Source organism: Diabrotica virgifera, chromosome 5, assembly GCF_917563875.1.
Source record: "Diabrotica virgifera virgifera chromosome 5, PGI_DIABVI_V3a".
NCBI lineage: Eukaryota > Metazoa > Arthropoda > Insecta > Coleoptera > Chrysomelidae > Diabrotica > Diabrotica virgifera.
In genome coordinates this window covers 178,809,356-178,820,022 of record NC_065447.1, presented here as the reverse complement: position 1 = coordinate 178,820,022, position 10,667 = coordinate 178,809,356, and positions in this window count along the sequence as shown.

The following is a 10,667-nucleotide window of genomic DNA, read 5'->3' as shown; positions in this document are numbered from 1 at the left end:
ACATAGGCTATAGTTGTGTTAAAACGAACAGAAGAAAGCAGGCATCCCTGAAGTAAGTAAGCCAAATTCGTCACTGTTGATCCCATTGTGTGTCACGCCATTTCGCCTCAGTGTACAGTGATTTTATGATGGAAATAATTTTATGCGGGTGTCTCTTAGCTCTAAAATTTTCCATATAACCGTCAAATAAGCTGTCAAAGGCACGTTCGAAAAAATTATCATGTATTACCCTCATAGTATTAATGTGGTCTACGAAGGATGATTCTGGTGTAAAGCCTGCTTGATTAGCTCGATATTCAACCTTTATTGTTAATAAAAAAAGAATAACCATTTTCAATTGCCTTGCAACACGAAACCACAGCCGCATCATTATTCCAGTTCAATCAGAAGTGCAGCAAGCATCTCTACCGGTTTCGAAACTTATTAGTCTCTCATCAGGAGGCACATATGCTGCTCTCTCTGACCCAACTAGGACAAACCCCGACGTGCAGTCATGGATTGGAACTAACGAAATGGCACGGATGCCCTAGCGGCAACTGCTAGCAAAACAATTAGGTTTTCAATATAATAGCACATACAACAACATCCAAAAATGCTACTCTACATCCTACCACATTGAAAACAATGGGAACCTTTCCTGGTACCAACTTTGAGGCTTTTACAATTTGCAAGCCAGTTTGAAAACAATGGGAACTTTCTCTGGTAACACCTCCGATGGCTTGCAAATTGTAGAAACCTTGAAGGTGTTACCAGAGAAGGTTCCCATTGTTTTCAATCTGGTAGGCTGTAGAGTAACATTTTTGGATGTTGTTTTATGTGCTATTAAATTGAGAACTTAATTTTTTTTATGTTTTAAATAATATGATCGTTGTGAAAAGTTTAATTATGGCGGTAAGCAAGTTTATTCCTCTTCAATTTCTGCACAGTGTTAGGTTGCCCATTTTTGAAAGCTTTAATGTTGCCCACCTTCTTTCGCCCGCTAGAATGCGATTTGTTTCACACGCCTCTCGGATTATGGGGAGCAAAAGCTCAGCAGTTAGATGCGGATCCTATAGAACCAGCCTATATCTTTAAAATATCTAGTGAGTCCCATGATTCAATTAGTTAGGTACTACTGCGTAATTTTATATTTTTTGTTGCGTTTGAATATAACAAGAATAAAAAACCGCTAGACGCCGTAAAAATGAGTGGCGCATACAATATTCCAACTACAAAAGATCGGATATGAAATATGGTGGAGCGAAAATTTATTTTCATTTTGATGCAAAACAAAATTCTAGTTTTATTTTAAAAGATTTTTTCATAATATTTGCTCAACTTAAAGTAAAACGCGCTACAAAAGAGTAACTTTCATACAGTTTGAATTTTGAAACTCTTTTGTGGCGCGTTTACTTCAAATTTATCAAATATTATGGAACAATCTTTTAAAATAAAACTAGAATTTTGTTTTCCATCAAAATAAATATACATTTTCGCACCACGTAATATTCATATCATATCTTTTGTAGCTGGAATATTGTATGCGCCACTCATTTTTACGGCGTTTAGCGGTCTTTTATTCTTGTATCAGGAGTTTTTCAAAGTTATTTATAAATTAAATGTATGAAATTGAATGCAATGTTTCTCGATGACACGCTAAGCTTTATAAATGGTCGCCTTTGTCGCATTATCTCTCAAATGATCTAGTCTCCATCGAATGTACATCGAATGTACAATTGATTTTTTTTTTCTATTCGAAATAGATTGAATAAAAATACTGGGATGGCCGGTAAATGAACTCGGATTACCCGTTGCCAGATCAAATTTAGCGTCGTAACCACTGCAACTACATAAACCACTTCTAAACGGCTTAACCGATTTTGATCACTAAACATGAGTTTAAAACATATTGACAAGTAGTATCTGATGCATCTAAGGTCACGTATGATAACTGAAGCTATTACAGGAGTTATTGAGCTTGAAAAACCGTTTTTCCCATAAGAAATAGATTTGATCATAATTCTGAGGCCTATCACTTAAAACTTAGAATTTTCCCGGATATGGCGTAGACACCGTTAGATTCGTCTAGAGTCCTTCTACAAATGCTCACTTTTTGGCGGAATTCGTAGGTTGACATTTTGAGTAATTGTCGAAAAACCAAAATTTTCAAAGTTTAGTTTTTCAGTTTTTCGGCTCTACTGAACCAACCGTGTGTATGTCTGATCCTGACGGCTTAAATACAATTTGAAGGCTTAACTCAACACTATTGATTTGGTGTATTTGTCGTTGTCCTGTCCCTTATTAAACCGAAGATATACACCCCCAAAAAACATGCCGTTTTGTACCTACCAAGTCCTATAGCTGGCTTATGGGTGGTCAAAAGTCACAAACTACAACGGTTCTCTTTTTTTTTCTGTGTTTGAAGAGGGGGTCAGGGCCAATTCAGAACCGGTGTAGTTTGTGACTTTTAACCACTCATAAGCCAGCTATAGAAGTTGGTAGGTACAAAACGGCATATTTTTTGAGGGTATATACCTTCGGTTTAAGAAGAGACAGGAAAACCGCAAATACACCACATCAATAGTGTTGAGTTAAGCTTTCAAATTGTGTCTAAGCCGTCAGGATCAGACATACACGCGGCTCAGTATACCCAAAAAACTGAAAAACTAAACTTTTTTTTTTATTGTTAACAGCATCAACCACTTTGGGTTATTAGCTGTACTGTCATTGATACATGGTTACTTAAATCTAATAGCATTTTGATTAGGTATTACATAAGTTCACATTTAGGTAAGAATATCATAATTTGCAAATTAAGAATGGGGTTTATAAAATGTTAACAGTGGTTATAGTTTGTTTAAAACATTAATGTCTTTCAAATAATTATACAAATGCGTAAGCTTACAGTGTGATCCTAAGGCTGCTTTTATATTGAGAGGTATGGAGTGTTTTTGTCTTTCATTAAGATATTTAGGACACTCTATTAATATATGTGTTACATTGATGTCGCAATTACACAGGTCACAAATAGGGCGATTTGACTTGGAGATTAGGTAGCTGTGAGTAAGTCTGTTATGCCCTATGCGTAAACGATTTAGCTTCACAAACAGCTGGCGATTTAGGTCTATCTCACACCAAGGTTCAATTGAGGGCTTTATTGTGTGTAGAGATGATTGTGAAAGATTCCATTCGTTTTCCCATTTGTTTAACACTTTTTCTTTAAGGAATGGTTTGTAATCGGAAACAGGCACTAAGTTCACTAACACTGAAGACGCACTGTATATTGCTTCTCTGGCATGGAAATCTGCTTTTTCGTTTCCTTGAAGTCCAATGTGTGATGGAACCCATATAAAGCTTACTTTCTGCATCGTGTTCTTCAGTAAATGTAATTGTTCTTTTATTAAAATACTTATAGGATTACTTGTATATAACTGTTCTATCGTATGTAATGCACTGAGAGAGTCGGTAATTATGACAGATTTTGGAATTTTTTGAGTACGAATGTGAATGAGGGCTTGCAGAATTGAATATAGTTCTCCAGAGTAAATACTGCAAGTGGAAGATAATTTAAATTGTAATATAGTGTTTGAATCTACAACTGCCGATCCCACACCATCAGCAGTCTTAGATGAATCTGTATAAATATAACAATGATCTGGGAAAGAAGCAAGTATGTTGAGAAAAGATTGATTAATTGTTGCATGGGGGGTATCAAGCTTATTGTATTTAGAAAGAGTTAGATCACATATTGCAGGAGGAAAGGTCCAGGGCGGAGGAGTAACTGTATTTGTCTGATTAAAAAATTTTGGGAATTGAATATTATTGAGAGAGAGATATTTTCTGATTCTCTCGTAAAAGGGGGGGTTAGTTCTTTTTGTATTTACATAAGTTTCTTTGAAACGTTCTGCAATAGTGTGGTGGAAAGTGGGATGCGATTCTATTGCATATATGGATGATGCGTAGACTAATGACAAGTACATTCTTCGGAAATTTAAAAGTGGTTCTCCGGTTAAACATTGTAAACTATTAATGGGGCTAGTACAGAATGCTCCTGTGGCTATTCTTAATGCTGTATTTTGTATGACTTCTAGTTGAGCAAGAAGTGTCTTCTTTGCAGATGAGTATACAATTGATCCATAATCGAGTTTGGATCGTACTAGAGATTTGTAAATAAGAATCAAACTTTTACAATCTGAACCCCAATTACGATTGCACAGTGTACGCATTAAATTGAGACCAGATTGACAGGATTGTTTAATGTGCATAATGTGGTACTTCCAAGATAGTTTTTTATCGAAGATCATTCCTAGAAATTTTAAGTGTTCCACATAAGTTAAGTTGTTTTCATATAACTGAAGGTCTGGAGTTGTAGACTGCCGTTTTTTTGAAAATAAAATACATTTAGTTTTGGTTGTAGAGAATTGCAATCCTACAGCTTTCGACCAGTTTTCAAGGTGATTTAATGCACATTGTAAATTTTTCTGTATAGAAACACTATTTTTTCCTCTTGAATATATGACTAAATCGTCAGCGTATAATCTCGCTTTAACAAGTTGTGGAAAGTTTTCTAAGATTTTGTTTATTGCTACTAAGAATAGTGTTGAACTAATAACAGATCCTTGAGGTGTTCCATTTGTTTGGTCTTTAGTGCTGGATAGTGTACCATTTATCTTAACCTTAAATTGTCTCTTACTAAGAAAATTTTGAATGAAATATAGCATGTTACCTTTGACGCCCCACTGACTTAGTGTGTTAAGAATGTCGTATTTCCAAGCCATGTCAAACGCTTTTGTTATATCGAAAAAAACCGCAAGACGTTCCTGTCCAATTGCAAACGATTCATTTATCTCGGATTCTAGGTCAATTAAATTATCTATAGTGGATCTGTTCCTGCGAAAGCCGCTTTGTTCATTGATTATTAATTTATTATTTTCCAAAAACCACCTTAGTCTATTATTCACCATTTTTTCCAAGATTTTACACATTGTGTTGGTAAGCGAAATTGGCCTATAGGATTCGGGATCAGTTCGTGGTTTATTTGGTTTTAGTAATGGAACTATTATCGCCTGCGTCCATTTTGTGGGAACTCATTATTAGTCCAAATTCTGTTGTATAGGTTAAGAAGATATTGTTTTCCATTATCTGGTAGATTTTGTAAGAAACTAACAGGAATATCGTCTGGTCCTGGCGCCGATTTTTTGCTGGTACTTAAAGAGTGATTAAGCTCTTCCATGGTAAATGCTATATTAAGAGGATTATCTTCAATGCAATTAAAATCTATTAATTTATTTTCCGAAATCATCTTGGTATTGATAAATTCTTTAGAAAAGTTGTTATTTCTGGAGTTCATTTCAAATTGTTTTGCTAATAAATCTGCTATTTCGTTATTAGATGTTACTATCTGTTTGTTATTGCATAGAAATGGAATCTTTTTATAGGTATTACTTCCAGATATTTTTCTAACCTTTTCCCATACGGTGCTTATAGGCATAGTGGAATTAATAGAGGACATAAATTCTTGCCAAGATTTTTTTCTGTTCTTTTTAGTTATATATCTAGCTTGAGCCCGTAACTTCTTATATTCTATAGTATTTTCAAGTGTTTTGTGACGTTTCAATTTGTTAAAGGATTTTTTATATTTCTTTATTATATCAGTACACTCTGCGTTCCACCATGGTAATGAATTTCTTTTATGTAGAGTTTGTGTTTTACCTATATGATTTTCACCGGCAAGATGGATTAATGATATAAACGAATTCAAAATTTCATCTATATGATGATTTTCGGTGACTTCTTTTAAGCTATGGCAGTTCTGTTGAATACACTTTTTGAATAAATACCAATCGGCATCCTTTAGATTCCATTTTGGAATTGGGGTTGTATTAGTATCTTCATAATTACTGTTAAAAGAGACTTTAATAGGATAATGATCACTTCCAAATAAAAACGGAATTACATCCCATGAAAATTTTGCTGACAGTACAGGATCACATAATGACAGGTCGATAGCTGATGAAGTACCTGTATGAATATTATATCTTGTTATTGTCCATCATTCAGTACGTTTAGGTTTTTTGAGGTAATTATGTTTTCTAAAATTTTGCCCTTGGAATTTATTCCAAGAGATCCCCATATTGGATTATGGCTGCTAAAATCACCAACGATTATTCTGGGAGTGGGAATCTGATCTAATACATCTGAAATATCTGCTTCTGTGATAGTTAAGTCAGGTGGAATATAAATATTACAGATATTCATTTTTTGTGGAAAAGACACTGATACTCCTACTACTTCTAAATTACTATTGATTACTAATGCTTCTGATTCATATTTTTTGTTAACATACGTAACAACTCCTCCACTAGCGATATTTGCATTGTCTCGGTTTTTATGGAAACAAGAATAATTCTTCATGTCATAACTATGATATCCTTTAAAGTTTGTTTCTTGTAAACATATTATTGATGGTGAGATTATTGAACATAAATGTTTAAGCATTTCTAAACGGGGATAAAACCCGTTAACATTCCATTGTAGTATCGGTTCGAAGATTTTAGTTTATTTCTGGAGCTGAATTTGTCGAACAATCACTATCTTGATAAGCGGGATCGTCTAGCATTTTTTCGATTTTGTTTATTAATTTAGTGCATTTGGTTTTCATGCTTTTTTCTGTAAAATATGGCTTAATTGTTGTTAACATGTAAATAAAGTTGGGTATATCCGTTGTGTATGTTTGTAATAAACTAATGGGATCAGTCGAGCTAGTATAATTTTCAAAAAAGTCAAGTGTTTGTTCATATGTTAAGTTAAAATTATTTGACGTATCGTGAAATACTGTTTTTGTTGGCATCATTATTTCCTGAATTGATCTGGTAGATTCAGTTTGCTTTTTTTGTTTCTTTTTGGTTTGTGTTGGTACTTTAAATTCTTTAATTAATTCTTCAGTGGGAGATGGAGTAGTATTAATTTCCGAAATTGTTCTCTTATTGGTCGTTGACTGATCCTTAGATATACAATTAGTTTCCATAATTAATACGGGGGGCATTAAATTAGTATCTGTTTGTTGGTTAAGTGAAGGTTCGGCATTAGAATTACTGACTGGATGATTTGGTTCCATTTCTAGGGGTGATGGAATAGACTTGGGGGATTCTTGTGGTTGTTGTTGTATTGGTTGTTGTTGTATTGGTTGTTGTTGTATTGGTTGTTGTTGTTGTATTGGTTGTTGTTGTATTGGTTGTTGTTGCATTGGTTGTTGTTGTATTGGTTGTTTTTGTATTGGTTGTTGCGGTTGGTGTTGGATATGAGAGGAACCGTTTTGTTGATTATGATTTGAACAATTTGCTGCAATGTGACCTGTGTTCTTACAGATAAAACATGAAGGTTTATCTAAACTTAAATATATGCGATACGAAGTTTGATCATATGTCATTAAGAAAGAAGAGGGAAGGTCTATATCTGCAAGTGGTTGAATATAAGTTTGTCTTCTAAAACTGAGGACGTGTTGAAATTCTGGAAGTTGACTACCGATTCTAAGGAAGGTTAAAAGTGACATTAATTTAAGACCGAATTTGGTTAACTCATTCTCTATTAGAATATGTGGAATAGAAGGGCAAACACCCGATAGTAACAGTCTTTCGTTTGGAGTTATCAATTTTCGTGCTTTTAGATTTTCGCCTTTAATTGTTATTTCTGCTGGACCGGACATAAATTTTTCCACCAGGGATTCGCTGGAGAGATAAATACATATTCTGTTATTTGATAGCCTTGATGAAAATAAAATATTCCGTGGATGAACAACTTCACCAAGTGCTATTAAGTACTCTTCTATTTTAGTATCAGGTAGCGAATTAAATAAAATTGCTTGCAGCTTTGAAGGAAATTGAATTGAAGAAGCATTGTTAAGCACAGTTGAATATGAGGTTTTGTTTTGAGGTTGTTGATGATCTTCAGTCATGATTGTTGACAAATTAGTTAGGTCGGATCTGGTATCATTTGGTATACTCATTAGTAATTATGAACCAGTTTCAGAACCAGAACTAGTTCCGAGAACTGGCCTTTCGGCCGTCACTTAACCTTACAAACGGTATGCTTTGTAATGTTTTGAATAAATAAATAATAAAAACTCACTGGTTTATTCCGTAAGGTAACTGCACTATATACTATTACTTTTTGCTTATTTTCAAGTTTATTTGGATATAAACTACTTGAAAAAAGATGATTTTTTGGGACTGAAATGTAAACACAGTTTGTGTTACCATGTTCAGGACCGGACTCAAAACTAAACTTTGAAAATTTTGGTTTTTCGACAATTACTCAAAATGTCAACCTACGAATTCCGCCAATAACTGAGCGTTTGTACATACATACATACATACGTATTATACATACATAGTACATACATACATATCCACAAACATTTTCCCTTTTTTAAATAGAAATTGAGTCATATTTCTGAGTTCGGTAACTTTTGAATGGTAACCCATTTTCAAAATTAGACATGCGTTGGAAAGGTAATGATCAGTACTATTAGAAACCGTAAAGGTCGGACTAAAATTTTCGAAGCTTTTGGGAGTCTTTGGGGACGTGAACGAAAAACAGACCCTAAATAGAAAGGGCCGTAAAATCCATACCCTTGGACCAAAGTGGATGGTTGACATATGAATGGGCGAGTCTTTTATTGAAATTTAAGAAGGGAGTTGGCCCGATTTTCAGTTCAGTCAGATTTAGAAGATCGAAAATTTCGTTTATTTAATAGTGTCGCGTGTAGTAGTGTGTGCGCCACTGGCGAGAACTGCCGTTCTCTGGTAATATGTAGTCAATAAATCGGAGTAACTACACTAAATAACAATAATTAATGTTAACTCGAATCTCGTAACAAGCTTAGTTCGAATTACAATTACCTTAGAGAGACGAAGTAACAATTGCGCTTGTTAGCTTACCTCTTTTCTTATTTTGCGATGCGCCGATGGAGAGAGGATTCAAGTGTGAACTCCTGTGTAATTTGAGCTAACGACGTCAAGCATTCTACAAATATTTAGCGACGCTGAAGACGCCGACCTAAACGCCGGAGACAGGAAGCGATTCCTCCTTGCAATGTTTTCCGTTGTTTTGATTCTAATGAATTCCTCGGCTGGCAATAATCTTTTAGATGGTACCGTCTTAAATAATAAAGAATAAAATATTTTTTGTGTTCATTTCTATATTAATGTATATTATAAATATATAGAGTGGAAACCACTTATGGAATAAAATTATTTATGTAATTATTTTAATAAATCATAAAAAACGCTGAGGTCTCTGAATTTCTATATACTCGTAGCAAAAAAATGCGACACCTAGAAAGACAAATTGTTTTTATAGGCTATTGACTATGTTCAAAATAAGAGAGCTAAAAGGAACTACAACGTTAACGCGATTTTATTGTCTCATATAGTCAACGGACCACTAAATTTGAAAAAACCGCTGAGTGCTACCATTTAAATGGGTGCGTTTTTGAGAAATGGGTGAATTAGTCCTTAGTCATAGGGTGAATTAGGGAAGTGCTATGCACTTTTGGTACAAAGACGTCTACAGGAAAATTGTTTTAGGTTAAATTAATGTACTATCGAAATATTACATTTTAAAGTTGAACATATTTTTATTTACAAAAATACATCCAAAAGAAAAGCAAAAAAAAACAACACGAAAGAAAGCAATTTTGTTTTTTGCTCCATAACTTTTTTCCACGGGTACATAAGTATAGACATTGCTTCATCAAAAAATAACTTACATTCTTTCTCTTTAAAATGACGTTTAATAGAAGTCTCTATTATTTATATTTCCCTAAATAAGATTTTTCAAAATTTTCCGCTTACAGCGTTTTTGGGAAATTTTCCCCATTATTTCGCAAACATTATTCTGTAACTTTTTTTTACGCATTTCTATGCAATGGTACATTTATTAGATAGAGGAGTCAAGTTCTGCTTTTTGAAGCTTTTATACTTTTAATAATTTTTGATATTTTTTTGTTTATTTTTTAAATTTCTCATTATGACTTTTTTCTTGTACATTTAGGGATATACATTGTATAATAGAAAACAACATATTTTCTTTACTTTAAAATTGTGTATTCCAAAAGAATCTAGTACTATTTCTAAACAAAATATCCGTATGATATCCAAGAGTATCCGTAATTTGAAAAAATTTAAACTTTTTAATTTTTTTTTTATTAGAAGAATATAATTGCATCGTATAATATAATTTTCAATTCCAAATAATGTTTTTTGGTAATAACACTTTTCGATATTGTGAAATATAAAGATACTTTACTCCTGAGCAAATTCATATTTTTTTAACATACCTCGTACACTATTAATAAAATTTTATATTTGATGATTGCATTTTAGGTTTTAGACTAGGCAGAGCATTTTATAACGAATAACTTTCTTTCACAAAATTAATACTAAAAAAGTTTTCCATATGGATCCAACTCTTGCATGTGTATATTATATCACACTTTGGAAAAGCATATCTTGTTTAAAAATAGTCCTAGAATTTTTTACAGTACACCATTTAAAAGTAAAGAAAATAAGCTTTCCTTTTTATTACACAATGTATATACCCAATTATAGAATAAAAAAGTTATAATAAGAGATTTAAAAATAATCGTAAAATATATCAAAAATCATTAAAAGTATACAATTTTGAAC